This window comes from Dendrobates tinctorius, unplaced genomic scaffold, assembly GCF_039654945.1.
Source record: "Dendrobates tinctorius isolate UK_male_01 unplaced genomic scaffold, ASM3965494v1 ptg000016l, whole genome shotgun sequence".
NCBI classification, from domain to species: domain Eukaryota; kingdom Metazoa; phylum Chordata; class Amphibia; order Anura; family Dendrobatidae; genus Dendrobates; species Dendrobates tinctorius.
The window spans coordinates 16784108-16795798 of record NW_027361684.1 but is presented as its reverse complement, the minus strand read 5'-3'; positions in this window follow the sequence as shown (position 1 = coordinate 16795798).

The following is an 11691-nucleotide window of genomic DNA, read 5'->3' as shown; positions in this document are numbered from 1 at the left end:
CGCGGTGTCCGTGCTCGGCCTGTGGTGCGCTAGCACCTGCGGGTCCTCATGGGTCCGATGTGCATCTCCATCAGGGCCCTGTTTGCCTGGCAGGATTATAGACGCACGGTAATGTGCACACGTCCGGGATTTGCTGCGGTTTTGAAGCTGTGTAACTTAGGCCTGTTTCACACATCCGTGTGTTACCATCAGTCAAAATCCGCCGTTTTGCAAAAAACGGATCTCCCATTTTGCTTGGCGGATCGGTTTTTTTTCCCATTGAGTTGCGGCTAGTGTTGAGCATTCCGATACCGCAAGTATCGGGTATCGGCCGATACTTGCTGTATCGGAATTCCGATACCGACTTCCGATATTTTTTCAATATCGGAATTCGGCATCGGAATCGGAAGTTCAAAGTTGATTGACGGCCTGACGTCATCATGATGCGCGGTGTGTGCGCATCATGATGCGCCGTCATTTCGGGCCTTCCGGGGGTCTCTGCCGGGGGGCTGTGTGGACTGCCCGGGGTCGGTACCGGCCTGCCGGGGGGCTGTGCCGGCCTGCCGGTGGTCTGTGCACCCTGTGGGGGTCTGTACCGGCCTGCCGGGGGGCTGTGCCGGCCTGCCGGGGGGCTGTGCTGATGTCCGGGGGTCTGTGCAAGCATCGTCCGATGGGACTACAAGTCCCATCTGGCGATGCCAGCTACCATGACAGTGATTGACACATTAGCCAATGATGGGACAGTAGTAGTCCCATCATCCGGCTAATGTGTTAAATGTTAAAAAAAAAATACTACATACATACTACATACATACTACATGCTACATACATACTACATATATACTACATGCATGCTACATACATACTACATGCTACATACATACTACATGCATGCTACATACATACTACATGCTACATACATACTACATATATACTACATGCATGCTACATACATACTACATGCTACATACATACTACATATATCCTACATACATACTACATACATGCTACATACATACTGCATGCTACATACATACTACATACATACTACATACATACTACATGCATGCTACATACATACTACATACATACTACATGCTACATACCACATACATGCTACATACATACCACATACATACTACATACATACTACATGCTACATACATACTACATATATACTACATGCATGCTACATACATACTACATGCATGCTACATGCATGCTACATACATACTACATGCTACATACATACTACATACATACATGCTACATACATGCTACATACATACTACATGCATGCTACATACATACTGCATGCTACATGCATGCTACATACATACTACATACATACTACATGCTACATACATACCACATATATACTACATATATACAATACATTCATACAATACATACATAGACATACAGTACATATAACATAGAGTAACATACTTACCAATACTTGTCACATTGTTCCCCGAAGCCATTGTCTTTTCCGGAATAAATATTAACATAACAAACCACAAAAATACTCACCCACGATCCGAAGCAGTCCACGAGTGTGTCCCACGACGATCTTGGGTAGAGAACGGCAGCATCAGATGATGCTGCCGTTCTCTACGGGCTGCAGGAATCCAATGACGGAAGGTAGGTATCCTTCCGCACTGTATTCCTCCGCCACTTAAAAAAAAAAAAAGTCCCTAGTCTCACTTTATGCCATTGCTGTGTGGGAATTTCCCACCCAGCAATGGCATAAAGTGAGACTAGGGACTTTTTTTTTTTTTAAGTGGCGGAGGAATACAGTGCGGAAGGATACCTACCTTCCGTCATTGGATTCCTGCAGCCCGTAGAGAACGGCAGCATCATCTGATGCTGCAGTTCTCTACCCAAGATCGTCGTGGGACACACTCGTGGACTGCTTCGGATCGTGGGTGAGTATTTTTGTGGTTTATGTTAATATTTATTCCGGAAAAGACAATGGCTTCGGGGAACAATGTGACAAGTATTGGTAAGTATGTTACTCTATGTTATATGTACTGTATGTCTATGTATGTATTGTATGAATGTATTGTATGTATGTAGTATATATGTGGTATGTATGTAGTATGTATGTAGTATGTATGTAGCATGCATGTAGCATGCATGTAGTATGTATGTAGCATGCATGTAGTATGTATGTAGTATGTATGTAGTATGTATGTAGCATGCATGTAGTATGTATGTAGTATGTATGTAGTATGTATGTGGTATGTATGTAGCATGTAGTATGTATGTAGCATGCATATAGCATGCATGTAGTATGTATGTAGTATGTATGTAGTATGTATGTAGCATGCAGTATGTATGTAGCATGCATGTAGTATGTATGTAGCATGCATGTAGTATGTATGTAGCATGCAGTATGTATGTAGTATGTATGTAGCATGCAGTATGTATGTAGCATGTATGTAGTATGTATGTAGTATATATGTAGTATGTATGTAGCATGTAGTATGTATGTAGCATGTAGTATGTATGTAGCATGCATGTAGTATATATGTAGTATGTATGTAGCATGTAGTATGTATGTAGTATGTATGTAGCATGTAGTATGTATGTAGCATGTAGTATGTATGTAGCATGCATGTAGTATGTATGTAGTATTTTTTTTTTTTTTTTTTTTTTTACATTTAACACATTAGCCGGATGATGGGACTACTACTGTCCCATCATTGGCTAATGTGTCAATCACTGTCATGGTAGCAGGCATCGCCCGATGGGACTTGTAGTCCCATCGGACGATGCCTGCACAGACCCCCGAAGCCTGCACAGACCACCGGCAGGCCGGCACAGCCCCCCGGCAGGCCGGCACAGCCCCCCGGAGCCTGCACAGACCACCGGCAGGCCGGCACAGCCCCCCGGCAGGCCGGCACAGCCCACCGGAGCCTGCACAGACCACCGGCAGGCCGGCACAGACCACCGGAGCCTGCACAGACCCCCCGAAAGGCCCGTACAGACCCCAGAGAGGCTGTACAAGGCAAAAACAGGGTTTTTCTTATTCCGATACCGGAAGTCCCATAGACTTGAATGGGACTTCCGGTATCGGAATCGGCGATACCGATACTTTTTTTAAAGATCGGCCGATCCATTCCGATCCGATACTTTGAAGTATCGGACGGTATCGCTCAACTCTAGTTGCGGCGGATCTTGACAGATGGCCATTTGTTGGATCTGTTTTTTTGTGGATCCGCCAAAATTTTGGCGTCCACCGACATGCCTGGACGGACAATGCAACGTTTTTTCGGGCGGCCGGATCCGCAATATACATTGCGCATGTCCGGAGGACTGGCCTCGGCCGCAAATTTAACCCTAAACCCTGTTCTGGCGGCTGAAAAATTCTCTCATTCTCTCTCTCACTCTTTCTCTTTCTCTCTCTTTGCCTTTCTCTCTTTCTCACTCTCTCTCTCTGTCTTTCTATCTATCTCTCTCACTCTCTCTTCTCTCTTTCTCTTCTCTCTCTCTCACTCTCTTTCTCTCTCTCACACGTTGATGTCCGTACACAGGCGGATCTGTTTTCTGCCATTTTGGGGGATTACAACTGACAGAAGAAACTGATGTGTGAATCAGGCCTTCTGCAGCCCCTAACATGCGCCCAGATGTTACAGCACAGCGGATGGGATTTCTAGAAAAAATACGCAGCATGAAACCCGCAGCAAACCCTGAAGGTGGGAGCGTTCCCTAGCTCCTGGTGAGCGTGATCCGAGTGCTCAGATCCTCTCACGTGACAGGATCGCAGCACAATTGCAGAGGAGACAGAGAAAGTAATTTCTCCATCTCCTCTGCTGCCGCTGTCGTGGGAATCGCACTCCTCTGTGGATAATTACCATGCTGCGGCTCGTGAACCCGCGGGTGAGTTTACGCAGGGTTAAATAGAGGCACAGAGGGCGCAGGATTCCCATAGATCCCATGCACTGTGCGTCTAATGAAGAACGCAGCGTTCTGGACTCGGTGTGACCAGATCCTTGTAATGATTTCTGCGCTTATTCCATGTTAGGCCTCTTTCACACTTCACTTTTTTGACGTCAGTCAAAATCCGCCACTTTTAGAAAAAAATGGATCCACCCATTTTTGGGTGGATCCGTTTTTTTCCAGCATTGATTTGCATTAGTGGTCGTCCGTTGGGTCCGTTTGTTGACGGATCCGTGAGAATTTTAGCGGCTCACGGGCGGACACTACAACTTTTTTTTGGTTGACGGTCCGCTATTTTTAACTGCGCATGCCCGGGAGGTGAAAGTCGGGAGCAGTTTTAACCCTGAAATGGCGTCCAGGGAGCCGCTAAAATCTCTCACCTCGCACGTTCCCAGGCCGCTGCGCGATCTCGCATAGAATCGATCTCGCATAGAATCGCGGCCGCCACGCAATTTACGTACCGCGGTCGCTTTAAATCTCGCTGCTTGCCTTCTCCCACGGATCCGCTGCCAACGTGGTCCTCTGCTATCCGTCCGTCACTGAACGGAGACGGATCAGTTGCTGGTGGATTTCAGCTGACCGCCGCCGACGGAGGTATGAAACAGGCCTAAGCCGGCAGTGACCAGCCGAATATCTGCACCCCGGCCATCGTCAGCAGGACGGCTCCATGTGTTAGCAAGGGCTGCGCTGCCAAAGGCGTGCACTGTATGGGGACTGAACACTCGTACTAAACCGGAGCAGTCATATCATCAGTCAGCGCTGGTTACAGGCAGAGATCTGTCAGTGCTGGACCTTTACAATCAGCCAACTATCGCCACAGATCTGTCAGTGCTGGACCTTTACAATCAGCCAACTATCGCCACAGATCTGTCAGTGCTGGACCTTTACGATCAGCCAACTATCGCCACGAGGGGGGCGCTGGAATCTAACGACCCTGCCAGATTCAGGCCGGCGCTGCACAACAAACACTAAGCCAGCCCGCGCTCCTTGCCTAGGAAACCGGCCACCTGTGAAGTGGCCAGCAACTTTGTCAGCTAGCACTAAACGATATCATCTAGAATCCCTCGGTTTTTGAGGATTTTTACCAAGGGCTCTTTCAGAAGTCCGTGATCATCGGTCTGATCTTGAATCGGAGTGCACGGGCTGGTCGCAGCTCTCCTGACCCCAGCGTTACAGCCTCATAGAATTACTTTGCTCTCCAAAAAATAACGGGAACACTAAAATACCACATCCTAGATATCACTGATTGAAATATTCCAGTTGCAAATCTTTATTCATTACATAGTGGAATAAATTGAAAACAAAAAAAAAACATAAAAATATCAATGTAAATCAAAATAAATATCCCATGGAGGTCTGGATTTGGAATGATACTCAAAATCAAAGTGGAAAATCAAATTACAGGCTGATCCAACTTCAGTGGAAAAGCCTCAAGTCAAGGAAATGAGGCTCAGTATTGTGTGTGGCCTCCACGTGCCTGTTTGACCTCCCTACTGTACAACGCCTGGGCATGCTCCTGATGAGGCGGTGGATGATCTCCTGAGGGATCTCCTCCCAGACCTGGACTAAAGCATCCGCCATTCCTGGACAGTCTGATGCAACGTAGCGTTGGTGGATGGAGCGAGACATGATGTTCCAGATGTGCTCAATCGGATTCAGGTCTGGGGAACGAGCGGGCCAGTCCATAGCTTCAATGCCTTCATCTTGCAGGAACTGCTGACACACTCCAGACACGAGGTCTGGCATTGTCCTGCATTAGGAGGAACCCAGGACCAACCTCATCTGCATATGGTCTCACAAGGGGTCTGAGGATCTCATCCATAATGGCAGTCAGGCTACCTCTGGCGAGCACATGGAGGGCTGTGCGGCCCTCCAAAGAAATGCCACCCCACACCATAACTGACCCACTGCCAAACCGGTCATGTTGAAGGATGTTGCAGGCAGCAAATCGCTCTCCACGGCGTCTCCGGAATGTCACATCTGTCACATGTGCTCAGTTTGAACTTGCTCTCATCTGTGAAGAGCACAGGGCACCAATCTTTCAAGATCTCTGCTTGCTGTCATTTAATTGAATATTTTTATTTTTATACAGCCTTAGAGTCAGACCCTATTTGTATAGAAAGGTTAACTGAGCATACTCTAAATGTGACAGGAGGGGGAAGAGGTGAGCTGTGATATCTATGAAGGACCACACTTATAAGCTGTGTATAGTGGTGTTATCGGTTACTAAACCCATATGTTAGGATAATGAAACTTCTGAAAGTCTGGATGTGTGAATCTGGTAGATTTCATTCTTTTTAATACATAGATAGTGATATGGAAAAACAAACATCAAAAGCTGATTTTGATTATTTGAGCAGACAGTATAAAAACTATGAACAAAATGACTGAGGCATTTAAATGGTTAACAGCAGCGATCAGAGCTCAGCTTCAGGTGTTAATACACATATCTGCTATATAACACAGCTCAGCTCCTGATCTCCATCCAGCTATACTCATCCCTGCGCTGGCGTGCATTAATGTCACCTAAGTGGTTAAAAATGGCCCCCACAGACATGTGCAGCCTGAGCCGAAGTAAAGAGATGGGAGACTGTTTATTCCACGTCCTTAAAAATCTTGTCTAAAAAATATAAAATTATTTCTTTCATATTGTAGACGCCAAGTGGCCTACAGCTAATATCGGCAGACCACGGCTCCAATGGGGCCCGGTGCTGACACTGGTCCTCCCCACACGGCTCCGATGGGGCCCGGTGCCGGCACTGGTCCTCCCCACACGGCTCCGATGGGGCCCGGTGCCGGCACTGGTCCTCCCCACACGGCTCCGATGGGGCCCTGTGCCGGCACTGGTCCTCCCCACACGGCTCCGATGGGGCCCGGTGCCGGCACTGGTCCTCCCCACACGGCTCCGATGGGGCCCGGTGCCGGCACTGGTCCTCCCCACACGGCTCCGATGGGGCCCTGTGCCGGCACTGGTCCTCCCCACACGGCTCCTCCCCACACGGCTCCGATGGGGCCCGGTGCCGGCACTGGTCCTCCCCACACGGCTCCGATGGGGCCCTGTGCCGGCACTGGTCCTCCCCACACGGCTCCGATGGGGCCCGGTGCCGGCACTGGTCCTCCCCACACGGCTCCGATGGGGCCCGGTGCCGGCACTGGTCCTCCCCACACGGCTCCGATGGGGCCCGGTGCCGGCACTGGTCCTCCCCACACGGCTCCGATGGGGCACGGTGCCGGCACTGGTCCTGCCCACACGGCTCCGATGGGGCCCGGTGCCGGCACTGGTCCCACACGGCTCCGATGGGGCCCGGTGCCGGCACTGGTCCTCCCCACACGGCTCCGATGGGGCCCGGTGCCGGCACTGGTCCTCCCCACACGGCATCACAAATTCAGCTGTATCTACATCCTGGAAGCAGATACAGTTGAAAGCAATGATGGACCAGGAGCGTCAGCTCTTCCCGTCATCATTCTTCCTACATCGCACACTGAGCAGTGCAAAGCTTCAGGACACACAATGCAGAGACCGAGGGAACAGGGAGAGAGGAGTATTTTTTAATCAGTGTGGGGGTCATTCTACTATTTGGAGGCCTATATTAATTATTATTATTATTATTTATATAGCACCATTGGTTCCATGGTGCTGTACATGAGAAGGGGGGTTACATACAAATTACAGATATCACTTACAATAAACAAGCTAACAATCACAGACTGATACAGAGGGGAGAGGACCCTGCCGTTTTGGGCTTAAGGTACTGTCACACTAAGCGATATCGCTATGTCTGATACTTACCTCCGACCGGCTCCCCCGCTGGTTATTGCTGATCGCGCGAGAACGTTCAGGACCGCGACGCGTGGAGGCGGGCGGGAGGACGCAGGATCGCCTGGTGTGACAGGTAAGTAGCGACCCCCGACCCCTGCGATGTTGATGGTGAGATCTGCCTGTGTGGCAGCTCACTAGCGACCACTTAGTGATGTACCAGCGATCCTGACCTCCATATCGCTGGTCGGGATGGCTGGTACATCACTAAGTGTGACAGTACCTTTAAGCTGGAGTCACACATAACGACTCACCAGCGATCCCGACAACGATATCAACGTGTCAGGATCGCTGGTAAGTCGCTATGTGATCGCTGGTGAGCTGTCACACAGGCAGCTTCACGAGCGATCAGCACAGCGATGCCAAATGCGCGGCGTTGCTGTGTTCGTTAACTAACGTACACATCGGGTTTCTAAGGGACGCCCGTCCCTTGGATACCCGATGTGTACGTTAATTACCAGCTGATCGCTGGTCTCCCGCCTGTCACGCAGCGATGCGTGCTGGCCAGCGCGAGACCAGCGACAAAAGAAATGTCCAGAGGTTTCTTGCAGCGATCAGCGATACCGGCAAAACTTGTGACTCAGCAGCGATCTCGCTAGCGAGATCGCTATGTGACGGGGCCCTTACATGCTACAGGATGGTGGGGAAGAAGACAGTAGGTCGGTGGGTTGCAGCAGTTCCGGTGTTGGTTGAGGTGATATCACCGGTTGTGGTGAGAGAGGAGGTAGCGGGGTCATTGCAGGCTGTAGACTTTCCTGAAGAGGTGGGTTTTCAGGTTCCGTCTGAAGGATCCGAGTGTGCTTGATAGCCGGACGTGTTGGGGCAGGGAATTCCAGAGAATAGGGGCTATTCTGGAGACGTCTTGGAGGCGGTTGGGTGAGGAGCGAATAAATGTGGAGGAGAGAAGGAGGTCTTGGCAGGACCGGAGATTACGTGAGGGAAGATATCGGGAGATTAGTTCAGAGACATATGGGGGAGACAGGTTATAGATGGCCTTGTAGGTCAGTATTAGTAATGTGAACTGGATACGCTGAGGGAATGGGAGCCAGTGAAGAGATTTGCAGAGGGAGAAGCAGAGGAGTAGCGAGGAGAGAGATGAATTAGTCGGGCGGCAGAGTTAAGGATGGACTGGAGAGATGGGGGTCATTATCCTGAGAGTTATGTGGGGGCCATAATCCTATTTGGAGGGCTATGTGAGGGTCAAATATACTGTTTGGAGGACAAGTAAAGTTCATCATACAGTCTTGCGGGCTGTGTGCAGCCATTATACTGTTTGTAAGGCTATGTGGGGGACCTTTATACAGTGTGGAGGGTTGTGTTGGGGCCATCATACTGTGTGGAGGGTCATTATACTGTGTTGGTATCATACATTTCAGAGGGTATTGTAGGGGTGGGGGGGGTTTTACTGTGGAGGAAGTCACTTTTGGGGTTTCATACTGTATTGGGGGGGGGCACTTTTATTGGCATCATACTTTATAGGAGTAGCTACAGAGTAGTCTGAGAAGTTAACTCTTTCCAGCCCACCGAGTCCTACACAGCAGTTAGTTGCTCGCCCCTCTGTGACCTGAAGCTGATGTTTTCAGTCTTGCAATAAAACACAATCCTCCATGTTTGGCAGTTTCCAGAGCAGTTCTACTAATATTATCACTAGATCCCTGCTTGTTCACAGTCCCTGTTATCTCTGAGTGCAAATACATGATAATAGTGTAGTGTAGACTTCAGAACAAGCAGACATTGAAGTATCACAGGAGGAAGCTCAGCCATAGGAAGAAGCTGCTGAGCCAGAACTGTCACTCAAGGAGGAATGCCCCCAAACTGCTAGGCACTGACAGAGGCTGGGGGGCAGGGTGTTGCTCAGGACACATGGTGAGAATAACCCTTTAATAGGAGTACTAAGATGACAACTATCAGTATTGTGAGACACTGCATAACCACTCATGGTCAGTATTACCCAACATCTCTGAAGGGTTAAACTGTGAGGATGAAAGATGTCTATAATCGCTGTGTTTCCAGACAGGTTGTTGTAGAACACAGCAAAACCCACCATGTTTGGCCTCGGCTCAGCTCCTGTAAGTCACATATCAGGATAGGCTGAAGTGGTTTTTAAATGAGGGATTTATAGCATATACGTAGTCTGTGTCACAACTGTCCTATATTTGGAGGACCAAAAAAGGAACCTGCCAGGGTCAAACCACGGGCAGCACGAATCACAGCCCGACTGCCAAAGTGCAGCCAGGTATATTATTGTATGGAGCTGCGGTGTTTCAGAGAAGATAAACGTTGGAGATCCATAACCTGAGACCAGACCGTATCCGCCCTTGACTGGCTCTTCCCAGCTCTGCTGCAGGTGATTGACAGCTGTCTACCTATGTACACACCAGGCAGAATCCTGTCAATCACGCACTGTGGCTCTGGGAGAAGCCGGCCATAGGCAGAATCGGACTAGTCTTTGCTCCTCTGCCGGATTATTTATATATTTCTCTATCACTTCATTGGGGGACACAGGAAACTATGGGTATATTTTTCTGAAACGCCGGGTCATTTTGAAGAGTAATATACCTAGCTACAGTTCGGTACTTCCTAGTGTTTTGGCAACATGACTGGCCTGACACGTGTTCTTACTGGGACCATGGGGGTCTTTTTAGCTGTAAGAGCCGTTAGCGACCACAAAGAGGAGAGGGTAAGCTAGCTCTTCAGTTCTCACTACATCTTAATTCTCATATCTTCAGAATTTAGATTTCAATTAAATATTTTGGAATACTGATCTGACGTAGCTAACTAATCCAAGAGAACAGAATAAGCGAATCAGGTCGGATCAAAGATGGAGAAGATGCTTCTTGTAGTCAATAGAGACACAGGAGGGTATACGGCCTTACTGCACCTCCGTATAACATGGCCTGCTCCATTGTAAGTCGGAATAAAAAAAGGCCCTCTTATCTAGAAGTACTGCTTCTATAAGGGATGTCCCGACACCCTGCATCAGACAGAGGACCACATGGCGGTACATAATGGACTTCCAGCCTCCAGCAAACACAATGCCCTACGGGCTCTTGCACATGGCCGATCTTCACGTATAATGACTATCCGTGTTTTTCCACCTGTGATGTCTATGGGGCCATTCACATGTCCATGATTTTTCACAGACCTCTCAGTCCGTGGAAAATTGTGGACACGTTAGATTTTGATCCAGAAGTTTTGAAAAATGTTTGCTGTAAAAAATAAAAAGTGCACCTCTCCAAACTAGACACTGTCCATTCAGAAGGCTGCAAAGAACTTTTTTCTGGGGAGAAAAATCTTCAAGGAATGCTTTAAGAAAAGAAAAACTGCACAAACCACTAGAGCCCCGAAAGCGGCTTGACCGCATGGTTTCCGACTGTCTAAAACAACTCAGTGTGAACGCAGCCTGAAAGTTTATTCACCCGCAGTATTTTTTTTCTCCCTAGCAGAGATTAAAAACAAATTACCAGTAATACTCGGTGACCCCAAAAAAATGGATAGCACACAGATGGAATTCACATAACACCCGTGCGATGCCTGTAATCGTCGCCGACCCATATACTTGAATGAATGAGTTTGATCTAACAAGTGTAATTATGATTTTTTTTATAATAACCATAATGTGATTACAGTCAGACGTAGCTGTATTTTTTGCACTTGAAAAGGCCCATAGACTGCAATGTTTTATCTATTTAAAAAAAATAAATAGCGCATATAAGTGAAAAACGGACATGTGAATGGATTCCGTAAGGTAATCCACTCCAGGTTTAATCTAAAAGCCAAAAAATATAAAAAAAAATCAGACTAATTTCCATCTAACGTGCTGGTTTGAAAGTCTGCCCATCACGGATGCATCATGGACAAAAGATTTTGTAACCAAACTGGGCATCATGGTGAGTGGCCTTTTGGACGCATGTAGCCGGGTTGGCAATTGTTAATGGCTGGGCGGTTTT